Here is a 14,521-nt window from a genome sequence, read left to right on the forward strand (position 1 = left end):
TTTAATAGAATTGCAAAAGTCTATGGCGTACCTGCATGTACGCGTGGTGTTATCACATTGTCATTGAGCTCAATCAGTAAGCAGTGAGATTTCTATACATGGATGTATTTACACGCATGCAAGAGCGTCTGCTACTATACTGCTAGTAATGTTATAAGGTTGGATGTTACAAGGTAAATATTCTCTTCACCTTATCCTATTACTTTTTAAAGCCATGAGATGTTATTGGATAAGTATAAAAAGGATTAGGTGCAAAATCAGATTACAGCAATAGTGTAACGCTATAAACTTATAACTTTCGAATAATCATAACAGTCTATACAATTACATTGCAAATATTATAATAACAATTCCTCAAACAAGATAATCTTAATTAAGTAATAGTATCTCGTTTGGATAAATAAACACATAACTTCATACATTTAATCAGTAGACTGAAGTTTCATGAGCGTAATAAGTTGAGGGTAGCACAAATTTTAGGATAAAAATTAGTAGAAGTAAACACATATCGTTGTGTAATCTGTACTTACATATATTGATAGTTTTTTGTCCACGTGCTCTGTGTCTTACTCACTCCCACATTGGATAGTGAAAACTTTGTTTAATTTTAATATTAAAATATTTTTTCTTTTTTTTTCGATAATTACGAAACGTGGTCATTCGCATGGCAACCCATGACCTAGCCGACTAAGCAACCGCACCATCCGTTACACATTAATATTTAGTGCTACAATATTAATTATTACAGTAAGAGACCCTTTTGGTCGAGAATTATTTATTCTAGATGATAAAATGTTTATTTTTATCCAGTCCCCTATCATTTACACGATGTTAGCAGAACAGTTTTTATAAGCTATTTTGACGGTGTTTATGAATTCCAATTTTTCAACTGTTTTTTTTTGTAAGTTACGAGTTGAATTGTAGCATTAACAACGACCCTTTAGATATCAGTTGTGAGATTTTACGTCCATATTGACGATTCAATTGCATAATTCTAACAGATACTGGAATATTTGCTAAGGTTTCAGCTCCAGTTATAGCTGCATGATGCTTTTTACGTAATGAGACGGCGCTGAATTTTTGTGCCCCTTTTTTGAACACGTAAACAAGGTAAAATACCCAGTAGTTGGAGACTTTTGACAGTCGAAATTTTCTTTGCTGATTTATAAAAAACTAACAAAAAATGATGTTTAAAAAAATATTGCATTAATTACATAAAATTTTTTTTTATTTATTAGAAAAAAAAAGAAAAATATCAGGTTCATAAACAAAGAAAAAATTAATATCGAAGAAAAATCATCAAGACCTAGTATCTGGACAATAGTGTCCAGGTACTGGGACCAACATGAGACTTGAGACCAGTAGTTGGATATCCCATGTTAATTAAATAAAAAGGCGGTGAGGGTGTACCTAATTTAAAAATGCTTTTTTACATCTCTCAACTACTTAATGATTATAATCTAGGTGGTATAATTTCTACATGGTATAGTTTCTAGTCATCATACAACTTTAATTTAGTTTTCAACAGTTACATTAACATGTTACATTCAGTAATAATCAATAATTTCAAGTGTTTCTTACTGTACAAGTACCAGGTATAGGAAAAATCTTATTTTATCAAGTGGAAGCTATTCTTGGACAGAGTTATTTACATTTTTCTATGTGTTTAACTCTGATAAGCTCAATAAAGGTCATAGTAATATACATTTTGCAAGGTAACTTTAGTTAGAAAATAACTCAAACGTTCTATGCCCAACTATAAATTATAATTTTCAGCGATTTTTTTCGTGTCCAAGTACTCAGTATAGGAACACTCCTATGTTATTAAAGGGATCTATTTTCGGACAGCAATCTTACATGCTTCGTATTTAAAACATATTTTTTCTACGTAAAAACAAGAAAGAGTTTTAAAGATAAATTTTTTTATGAGGCATTATTAGGCATTGATAGATTATAAATAAATTTTTTCTCTCTATTTGAAAACGTCTTCTATTCGGAAATGTTAATAATATTGGACTGTCCAACTACTGGTGTTGTTTTTATTTCTGTTTCACTACTGGGCTCTTTACCTTAGTTAATGTTTTAGTTTCAACTTCAGCTCCTTTATTTACTTTTTTACGGGCTCTTTGGTGTAAGTAGTTGCGGTTCAACCCAAATCTACTGTTCTTTGTAGACACCAATCTAAGGGGTAAGTACTGTTCCATCTATTTAGTGGGCGGCTGGGTGGCTTTGAACATTGAGGGGGAGGGGGAGGTCATGTCAGTCGTATTCGAGGAGGTTAGATTGACTGACAAGATTGAGCAACAGAAAGTACCCTGTGCTAGAGCCTCTAGGTACCTTAAGGAGCTTCTTCATCAACACTTGCTAGGTTTTTTCTGGGTACTTAATGGGTACTTTTAAAGCACTTGGCTGACACTTTAAGAACTGATCAGCTACGCAAATTAAAGTGTCACATATTATTCATGTGAGCATGAACAATATGAATATACGTCCAAAAGAAGCAAGAGACAAAAAATCAGTCTACCAAGACAAACCAGTAAGCTATTAAGTGTCCAGGAAGGGCCTGACAAATACCTTCCAAATTCCTGGGAAATAAATGCTGAATGTCCGCTAAAGTGCTCTGTTTTTGTCTATCGCTGAAACTGTAAAGCATCTTAAAATTTAATGATAATTGTGACAATTATTAATAATAAAAGTACCAACATAAAATAAACCTCATTTGAGGGTATAAGAACTCACATTTGAAATTGTTTTTTTAAACTTGCAGATCCAACATTACATTGAAAATGATAAAAATGTTGAAAAATTTGTTTTCAAACATGGCCCTTGTGCAATTTTTTTAACAAGCTTATATGACTTTTTTATTACTAACTATAATCGAACATGCAAAATATTTATAATTGTCACATGAGTTTGCATGAAGAATGTACTCTTGACATAAAATAAACTACCACCCATACAAACTTAGAAAAAAAAGAGATATACGCTAGTAAAATTTTTGTTCTGTAAGCGTCTGGGGTATTGTTTAATTAATTATCAACTATTCAAGTGATTTGTATTGCATAATTTAACTCATCTCACATAAAATTGATGTTTCAGTATTGCACGCAGTTTCTATTTCATTCTTCGCTCTCGATAGTACCACCTATCGCTTGCTAGGTAGTGACTACTGATTTTTGTGAAACATTGCAACTAAAAGTAGCTTCTAGTATACAATACAAGCTAAGTGTAAACTGAGATGCATCCACACAGGTCATCGGATCTCAAGACCATGCTAGGGTCTCGCTGGCTGGATGAGACCTTCACTACGGCAGTTGCTAGAGCACTAATTAATTTCAATAAAACATCAATGTTTAATACCACGTTACTCTGCATGTCGACTATCTTACAACATCCACTTTCGCCAGCCCTTGTCTACACTCGTTGACGTTATGTCCTAACGACAGAAAGACACAGACAAGCACACTGATTACGGGTTCTTCTCGACTGCTGAAAATCACTGCTCAACCACCCACTAACAGATTTGAGCAGTGGTATCAGAATTTAGCAGAAGCACTGTTTCACTATACCTAGAGGCTCTTTTACAGGATACTTACTGTTTCTCAATCTCATTAGTCGATCGGACCTCCTTAAATACGACTGTTATCACCCCAACTCCCCCTCACTTGCCAAAGCCGCTCAATCCCACTGACTTAACAATACTTACCGCTTAGAATGGTGTCTACAAAGAACAGTAGATTTGGGATGAGCTGCAACTACTAGCGCGAAAGATTCCATAGAAGAGTAAATAAAGTAGCTAAAGCTGAATTGAGAACATTAACCATTTTTTGTGTTAAAAAGAAAAGCTTAAAAATTTAGCACCATTGTACTAAATAAAAAAGCAGTAATCAGAAATGACTAGAGAAAAAACCTTAGACACGGGGCCCATCTGGAATATTTTCTCATTTGTAAAAATGATGCAGTTTAAACATTTGCGTGGACGTACAGAAAATTAGTTGAACCTTATAACTGAAAGGGTCATGTATAATGCTACAGTTTCTACATACAATCTAACTCACAGATCACGCGAAAAACAGTTGAAAAACTGAATGCACAAACACCGTGAAAATTGCGTATAAAAGCTATTTTGCTTGTATTTATAAATGGCAAGAGACCAAATAAAAATAAAAATTCTATTTTTTGGAGTAGAAAACTCCGTACCAATTTGGTCTTTTACTATAATTAATTAATATTTAAGCACAAATTTTTTATAAAAACAGTGCAATAAAAATGTTTTTATTGAACGTAAAAATAAGTAAGACACACAGCACGTAGACTACTAATTTTCATATTAAAATTTGGGCTTGTCTCGACTTTATATGCTTGTAACACTGAAGTATACTGATAAAATGTATTAAGTTGTGAGTCTATTTATCTAGAAAAAAATAGCACTAAATTAAAATTATCACGTTTCAAGAACTATCATTACCATATTTGCAATGTAATTGTATAAACGATTAGGATTATTAGTAGATCTTAAGGTTATACCGTTGCATTATTGCTGTTAAATTAGTTTCAACCTAATCTTTGTTATGTTTATGCTATTTTATCTAATGGCTTCAAAAAGTTATAGCATGAGAAACAGACAATATACACCCTGTCCATTCCAACCTTAATATTACCAACAGAATAGTAGCAAATACTTTATCGTGCGCATGGATGTACCCATATGTACAGTTCTCACTGCTTACCAACTAACGTCAATGATAATGTGACAACACTTTGCATACACACAGGCACGCTACAGCTTTGAAATCTTACTAGAGGTTGATTGAAATGTATTTTTAGTCGCTTCTAATTGAACATCTATTTGACCTGAAAAATCAATTCTAACCACGTGAGCTTCTAAAAAAAATGACTCTACACACTATTATTGGGAAATGACACCATTATATATTAGCTTGTATAAACCCAACTAATACAGTAGGTAAATAATATGTACATGTATAGATAGCTGATTGATGAGAGGGAATTTAATGACCTCATTGATGTTACAATAAGTGCAGAGGTATTTAATAATGCAGCTTTGTGGTTGCCATTGACACTAGTCCATAATCACAGTGTTAAATATTTGTAAACGTTTTGTCGTAGATACACATGCAAGCATAAGTAACACCTTTACTAAATATTACGAAAATCAATAACAGTTTTAACCGATTGTCAATTCTATTGGCACAAGTGGAAGTATGGAGTACTGTATTTCTTTTTCATAAGAGTTTTTGGCACGTTAAAAATCATAGTTGTTTGATTAAAAATAACATTACCACACTGCGAACTTATGAGAAACTCAAAAAATGTAAACCATGCAATTAATTATTTAATAAAAACAAATTTTATAAATAAATACTTCGATTTAAGGTTCTTTAACGAATGATCGATTTATCATAAATGAATGAAAGTAGTTAAAATATGTTCAAAAATCTTTATGAAAAAATTTAAATATTTAGCGTTTTTCAAAGTTAACGTGGAATGTTTCAATGTAGCTTGATCAGTGACCCAAGATAACAGGTATTTATCTCAGGCACAAGCGTCTGGGCTATCATTTAAGTGCTTCTTTAATGGAATTATAGCAAGTTGATGATCGCAAAGGCATCTTTACGGGTTGCCAACAACGTGTTAATGACCAGTCATTTGTCACCCTGCATCACTGTAAGCAAACGTACCACGTTCTCTTGATTGCTGTACGCACCACCCTCACTCGTCTTTTTAAAATACTACTTGAAATTTTACCATCTAGCAGATTCCTGATAAAGCTAGGGAATGATTTTGCAGTAGTTAAGCAAGATAGTGATCGCGTGTCATTTTTAGAATGTGATGAATCCTACACTGTATGCAGCGTTGACTCGAAAAGTCTGGCAAGTCATGCTAACATGTCCTCGTCACCTGGTGAGTTTCCATGATGTTCGTTTCTCAGAGTTGAAGTACCCTGCGCAAATCATTCAAACCACTGAGAAGGCCCACCGCTGAGATCGTCTGGCTTATCAGTGAGAGTCTTCCTGATAGATGCCTCGTTGCCTTGGGAGTTTATTGAGTTGCCCTGCCAATTAAGTTGGGTGCGAACCTTCTTGGCCGCATTTGGATGGTGAATCTCTTCCTCGTTGTTCCTCTTTCCACCAGCCATTATGATTTCGTGGTCTTTTCTTTCCTTAAACTCTCTTTCTTTCTGACGATATATTCAGGGTTTCAGCACCATTTGTAAACAGACAGAAAAGTGCAATACAAAGAAACGAAAACAACATATATTAAAAAAGGTCAACATTCATTAAATTATTAATTTAACGTCCACACCATCAAATGCACTTATCTCATCGACGTCTGAAAAACCTCTGACCTCTCCCCACACGACGATCTCTGCTATTCCCTCGTTTGTCACTCCAACTCTTCCCTCACCCACCACCACAACGCCTTTCTAGTGACTTATTTTTTCTGCTACATTTTCGTCATAGGATGCTGGCATTGTGTTTACAATGTCTTTTTTCCTCGCCAATATAATAACAGCCGCATCGCAATTAACGTTTAATGCTGGACTTATGAATCTACATGTATAAATAACTTTACTTGGAAATGATTACGTCTGGAGCTAAGCTCCCTCGCAATTTCTAGCACTTTATTTTAGCCTTACATGAGCAGGTCACTCAGGTCTAGTAGCAGCCGTTTCAAGTTTTCAGCTCTGGGCACGTAGTCCAAATTGTGACTCGTCACGCGGAATGCTTTCAGAACCTGTTAGCCCTAGTATTACCATTTTGCATGTAGGCCTGTGAACGCTGCTAACCTTTATTTCTGGAATAAGCTTCGTGAGGTCCATGATAACTTAGGATGACCTGACGGCTACTGGATATTATCCCTTTGCCAAATTAAGATCCCCCACACTATTTTTTTGCGCTATTAAATTAGCAACTAATTGTACTTGATTCTGCTCATATCTAGGAGAGCCTTACAATTTCTACGATGTTATCCAGTTTTACTTTAATCTGTGGTCTACATAAAAATGCTTGTGTATGAGACATCGATATTATACACAATTCATTTAGAAATCTGATAAAATAGTGTGGTAAACTCGTGCATTGTAGAATAAGTTTACATTTTTAAACCGATTGAAATAAGGGTCTGTTTTAATGAGGTGTGATCACGGACATATTTAAAAACATATTTTTGACACTCATCTGATAACATAAATTAACTGATCTTGATAATCATCTTCATTTATCATCAAAAACGTTATCAGTTAATTATTTGTACTGCCAACATCACCCTACGATAGTACTCACGATTTATTTTAAAATGTATTGTAGCAACACACGTCAAACGATCGACGTCATTTGGTATTATAAATTAGGGTACTATTTTTTCAGACTCTTTCATAGATATATGTGATACGGCAGGCGCTGGGAGCATGGCCAGAGGTCCTATTTCAGGCAGACATTAAATGGCCTAGTGTGGATACCTAAATATCCAATAACCTTTGTTGAGACTTTGTAAATAATAGTACCTGATTTTGGGCGTGAATTAAATGCGATTACCAACACTGTTAGGTCAGTAATAGTATGTTACGCACCAGGAGAGTAAAGTACGGCATTCCCTTCTGGGTGCGTCATTGCCTTCTGAGCCGAAGGCAAGGGGGGCAAAAACCCAGAGGATGATGCCGTACTTTGTTCCCAAATCCTGTATACGAATTTTTCTCTTCTTCCGCTGAAAATACGACGATTTTCCCTAATTTGAGATAGAAACGTACAATATAACCTCTCAGCTAAGAACTGCATTTCTTGTTTATTAGGAAAAGTATGTTGGCATCCTCTGCAAGGAAATTGCCTCCGAACCACGCAGAGGATGGCACAATACTTTTTCTATAAGCAGTGCATGCGATTTTTTACCTGAGAGAAATGTGGCATTTGGCTCCCCGAAATCAAGGAAGAAAGTCTTATTTTCAGTGGGGGTATGAGAAAAAAACTTTTTTTCTCGGAAGGGAAATTCTGATCTGCTCATTTGATAAGCATATGATAGTTAAAAGCGAAATAAGGGTAGAAGCAGTGGTTGGTGGGTGGGGATTTAGGAAAAAGAATTATTTTAAATATATTGAATACATATATTGAACGAAAAACTCACAAAATACTAGTATATATAAGATCTTAAGCTTACCTATAAGCACGCAACAACCAATTTGATACACATGTTAAACGAAAGCACACATTAAATTCAGCATATGTATTAATATTAAAAATTAAACGACAAACAACAAACCTACTGCACACATCATACAAAATCTCGCAATATTAAAATTATACTTATAAATATAAACTTGAAGCTCCCATATAAGAACACAATTAAAACTTTATACAAATACTATTAAAAAGCACACAATACAAAAACTAAGCTAACAAATATAACTTTGAAAAAACGTACCCTTCTACAGTTGACTCTTGGATTACATACTTTCACTAACGAATTACGTCATAAAAAGCCCACCAGCACGAGTAAATCGTCCCTGACATTTGCAACATCTTTTTTTTAAATTTTTTTCTTAACACAATTCACTTTTTCCTCGTCACAACTAACCTTTCTCCCGCTCACAATTCACTTCTTTCTCGTCAAAACTCACTTTTTCTATAAGTTTGTTTCGAAGACAGAAGTGATGACTCATTATCTTTAAGTAAAGTTCCCATGTTTGATAACACTTGTTGGACTGCGTTATATTGTAGATATAAGCATATTAGTTTTATAATGTTGGTCAACTACAATTACTAATAACTTTTTTTCTCGCTCATTCCTTCAGAATTTTTTTCATTCATTCAAACGTATGTAAAACAAGGGCCATCGGGTATCCGAAAACAAGTAAGTCACCTACAGATTGATTGTAGCTGCAGCACAATGACCAACTATAATTCATTTACATGCACACTGGCCTATGCTGACTGGAAATAAAAAGCAAACGAAGTAATTTACAATGCATCAAAATAATATAACTGTAAGAACCAATAGATGCAAAAGTTTAACTTGGAATAGCTGCACGGAGATAAAATATTAAATGCTAGAATAACTTAAATACATATAGATTTAGACTAAATAATACACTACTCTATACTAGAATAACTTAAATACATATAGATTTAAATCAAGCAAGAATATCATTGAATGCTAGAATTGTTACTTATACTTAAAAAGAACCCATATATGCTATACTGTAAGTAAAGCAACATTACATAACCAATAAGGGTATTAACTATGGTAAACTTAGCAAAGGAACCTTATTTACTTCAAGAGAATCATCCGATCTCTAACGTTTATGGTTGCAGACACATGATTAACCAAGTAACCCTTTTTGTATCGCATTAATAATTTCATAAATCATTTGTAATAGCCTAATTAGTAATAATAATAAACTTACACTACCGGTAAATCTAAGTTAGTTTATAACTAAAAGCTCGTGACACGCACACTACAATTGTACGTGTTGTTACAATAGATATATATATAAACTTAATACGACCAGAAGGTATACAAGTAAATAATGGAATATATTTATCATTGACACAAATGGCGCATATGTATAGAAAGCGGCACCGTTCAAACAAGCACTCTATATCTTCCATATATGCCCCTTTTTTGACTGTTCAATATACTGCAGTATTATAATACTAAAAACTAAGCCACATAATTTTTTTTCACGAAATTTTCTGAAGAAATAAATAGAAATGATTAAAATATTCTCTCTGGATAAGGATCAAACACATAACCTCCTGTGTACCAGACAGTTGCTCTACCACTTGAGATACCGAGAAGCCGTACATTAACTTGCACCGTAAGTTTAGATAAATTCTCATTCTTAATTTTTGAAGCTGTCTTTCATGGTACCTTGATAAAGAAGGTATATGATCCTCATGCTTGTTGGTAAACTAGAAATTTAATTCGACCAATAGGTATACAAAAGAAGGTTGATACATTTTTATCATTGTATTAAGAGGTGCATATGTATAGATGGCATCACTTTTTATTCAAGCACTCTATATTCTCCATACATGCCCTTTCTCTTAATATCCAATATACTAAAGATATTTAATATTAAACTACATAATTTATTTTTCAAAAAATTTTCTTGAGAAATAAATAAGAATAAAAAAAACATTCCTCCACTGGTGCGAATCGAGCACACAACCTCTCGTTAACTAGACAGTTGCTCTTCCATTCAAGCTACCAAGAAGCCATACATTCACTTGCACCGTAAATCTAGACAAAATCTTATTCTTTACTCTGATAGTTGTCTTTTACCTAAGCTTGATGTAGTAGGTATATTACTTTAATGCTTGTAGGTATACTACAAATTGAATATGACCAATAGGTATACAACTGAGTATTCGTACATCTTTATCATTGTATCAAGAGGCGTGTATATGGTGGCACTTTGAAAACAAGCACTCTATATCCTTCTCAGTGACTCAAGTGGTAGAGTAATGGTCTGGTAAACAGGAAGTTGTGTGTTTGATTCGTACCCCAGAAATATATATTTCTCATTTTCATTTATTTATTTTCCTAATTTATTTAAAAAAATTTTATGTGATTTAGAATTATGAATCTTTAGTTTACTGAATGTTAAGAAAAGGGGCATGTACAAAAGATATAGAGTGCTTGTAAAAGAAGTGCCGCCATTTATACATAAGTTCCTTTTGGTACAATGATAAAGATGTACTTACATTCACTTGTATGCCTATTGGTAGTATTAAATGTCTAGTTTACCTATGATCATTGAAGGCATGTACCTACTATATTGAGTTTAGGTGAAAGACAGCTTAAAAATTACGAATGAAGACTTATCTCAATTGACGGTGCAGGTAAATCTACGGCTCCTTGGTAGCTCAAGTGGTAGAGCAACTGTGTAGTAAAAAGGAGGTTGTGTGTTCGATCCGCACCTGGGGAAGATATTTTTCTCATTCTCATTTATTTCTTAAAAAATTTTCTTGAAAAAGAAACTATGTGATTTAGTGTTATGAGTCTTAAGTATATTGGATATTGAGAAAAGGGCATGTATAGAGGATATAGAGTGCTTGTAATGTAAGTGCCGCCATCTATGCATGTGCACCTCTAGATACAATGATTTTTATGTATCAACATTCGCTTGTACACTATTGGTCGTATGAATTTCTAATTTACTGACAAGCATTAGAGTCACATAACTACTTAATCAGGCTTTGGTAAAAGACAGCTCTGAAAATTAAGAATGAGAGACTTATCTCAACTTACGGTGAGAGTGAATGTACGGCTCCTCGGTTGCTTAAATGGTAGAGCAACTGTCTAGTAAACAGGAGGTCATGTGCTCGATCCACACCAGAGGGGAATGCTTTTCTCATTCTTATTTATTCCTCAAGAAAATTTTATGAAAAAAGAATCATGTAGTCTAATATTATATATCTTTAGTGTATTGAATATTGAGAAAAAGGGCATGTATGGAGAATATAGAGCGCTTGTATAGAAAGTGATGCCATGTATACATATGCGCCTCTTGATACAATGATAAAGACGTATCAATCTTCCCTTGTATACCTATAGGTCGAATGAAATTTCCAGTTTACCTACAAGCATAAAATTTATATATCTACTATGAGGTCCTTTTGGTCCACAAACTCGGCATGGATGGTGTACTGCAGCTACGAGAAAAATTTCGTCACACTGACAAAAATGTATTATCTGTGATCTTCTGAAGTCAGGGTGACAGAGATGTTGTCACATAAGTAAGTCCACATTACCTTATATTTTCATTATTTACAGTAACAGTGTGTTGGTGACACCGTTTTTCTCTTAGTTACAGTACGCTATCTATGCTAAGTTTACTGATCGTAGGGACCTCATAGATATGTGTTTTGACCACAGACGCTGCTGTTGGTAAATGATCTTTCATAACTATTACCTTGTCTTATTAATGGATATGGCATACGTAGCTACTGTTATAGTTATTTTTCTCTTTAAGCTATTACTTCTAAAACTATTGTTAATATTTTAAAGCACTAAACGATATTTTAATCAAAACTGGAACGACGGACTGAGTGATTTTCACCGTTTTTTCGCAACAAGTAAAATTGCATAAACGAGTAGTGTTTAAGCATTAGTAAAAATTTATTATATTTTATTTTAACGTTAAAATTGAGCCTGGATGAGAATCTGTAGTTAATTAATTGAAACGAGAAAGAAAGGGCACAAGTAAGTGAACCGTGTTCCCGTTTTTCGACACGTGGATGAGAGTGAGCTGAATGTGGGAAGTGCCAATTTCTAAGTGGCTGAACTAGAGCAGCTCTAGTAAATGAAATCTTAGGCTATTATCGTTTTTTTTAAATTTCTCCCAGGCAAGTTTTCCTGCGTCCTATTTGAGCCAGCGCGTGACCAAGGTCTGCTACTCCCTACACAAATGCCCGAAGCTTCTGAAAACGCTCTCTCTATTAATTTGTACTTCTCGAACGGTAGACTAAATAGTTGAAGTCAACCACTGACACCTCTTAATTTACTGCGAGGTAAGTTTGTTTTGACCCTTGAACGGTCAACTGGGTAGCTAGAGTTCACCTCTGCGATTTGGTCTTCCACAAGTGTGATTTAAATTTTGGTTTCGGACATCTCGTGCTGGTTTGCCGCGTGTATGAGTATTTTTTTTTTTCTTTTTTTTTCAATAAAAGTAAGTGTTTACGATTTATTGACTTTTTTCTGAATTTTTCTTTTTTTCCCAACTCGGGCATAAAGTTAAACGTGCACACCACAACTTGCGACAGTATTTACATCCCTGGAACCACAGAAAAGAAAAAGTATATTGATCTGCCCTCAAAATCTAGAACAAACATTATTACTCTCGATGATACTGGTGTATTAATTCCAGACCAGTATCAAATTAAACTATAATTTTCCTTTTTACGTGAACTCTAGAGTAATACCTTAACTTAAAACGGTGCTAGTAGTTTGTAGACCGCAAACAGGAGATTTTTAATACGCCACTTCAGGTAATATTGATAACTCTTAGGCACGCCACGAGTAAATGCGTCGAGATACTGCACATTTAAGTCATTGCAACTTGATTCCCTTCACTCAAAATCATTCGCACCCCCTTTTAAATACTCCACCGTGTTATTCAAGTATCCTCTAGCCTTGCATCTCATTAATTTGCTCAGTATGAGATTTGATTGACTAAACACAAGCCTAGACTCGAATAATACGTTACGTCAATGTAACACTTTCGCAGCAACAGCTCGACCAATGACACTATACCCATGTGATCCTCAAGTACTCCTATTTGTTGAGCTTTTCTCGTGAGGTGGTAGGCTGCATGTGAAAACTCTTCTATTACCCCACATTTTGAACACATTGACGTGCTGTAGCATCTCAAGTTGGTGCAATGTCGTCCTCGATATGGAGATATCACCTTAGCTTTGCATGTATACATCTTCTGGAACTTGAGTTTGATTGAAACGAAAATTCCAACCCACTTTCTTCTTTATATCTTTATCTGACAAAGTCAGACATTACTCATAGTCCATTACGTTATCGTTCTTTAAATATTTATCTTTTTTTTTGTCACAATGTTTCATACCGTTTACCAGGAACAATTCAAGACTGTAACGCTTTGGAAAGGTATCAAAACTTAATTTTTTATAACAACATATCTCAGGATGGTTGTCAAAAACTATTAAAAATTATGAGTTATGAAATAAGTATTGCAACCTATTTTTTCACGATAATTTATATTATTATCTTTGCCAAAAAATCATTTGCATAAAAACGTACAAAATAAGTATTGAGACACATATAGATCGACAATATACCGACCACTGGCTGATAATTTTGAAAATACACTCAAACTCAGTATAGAGGAAGCAGAGTTATAGATACTAAAGAGCGATAAAATAGTTATACATTTCGAGCAAACATTTTATTATTCATGAGTCTACGTAGATTGAGAAGATGTATTAGCTTAAATTCAAATGTTGGTTAAAGTTAAGGAACTGTACCTAACACTTACGTTTCTCAAGAACATTTTGCTGTCTTTGAGGTAGTCTAATAATTTGGTAAATTAAAAATATAGTTTAAAGTTTTTTTTCTCATGAAAGTATATCTTAAAATAATTATAAAAAATGAATGGTGGGTGGGCTTTAACTAAATACAACAATAGATTAATTACACATTTTGTATAAGAAACACACATGATAAGCTTTCAATAGCCCCCACATAAATTCAAAAAACTTACTATTCTACGATTATACTTAGGTTTACTAGCTTGAGTAAATATATTGCTTACAATACAATTATTTTTAGATTTCTTATGTCTAGCGTTACCATTCATAAGAAAACAGCTATTTTATCATTTATAAAAATATCCGCTGAAAAAAATAAATTGAATATGCCTAAAGAATAGTTGTTGCACACTGAAAATAAAAAAGTCAATACAATTATTGCCACAAACGTTTCAATAATTATTTTAAAGCTTTTGTATATTTTAACGGTAGTAACACAATTT

Source organism: Copidosoma floridanum, unplaced genomic scaffold (genome assembly GCF_036245765.1).
Source record: "Copidosoma floridanum isolate Cflo_tuat_1 unplaced genomic scaffold, Cflo_Japanese_pri ptg000027l, whole genome shotgun sequence".
In the NCBI taxonomy this organism is placed as follows: Eukaryota; Metazoa; Arthropoda; class Insecta; order Hymenoptera; family Encyrtidae; genus Copidosoma; species Copidosoma floridanum.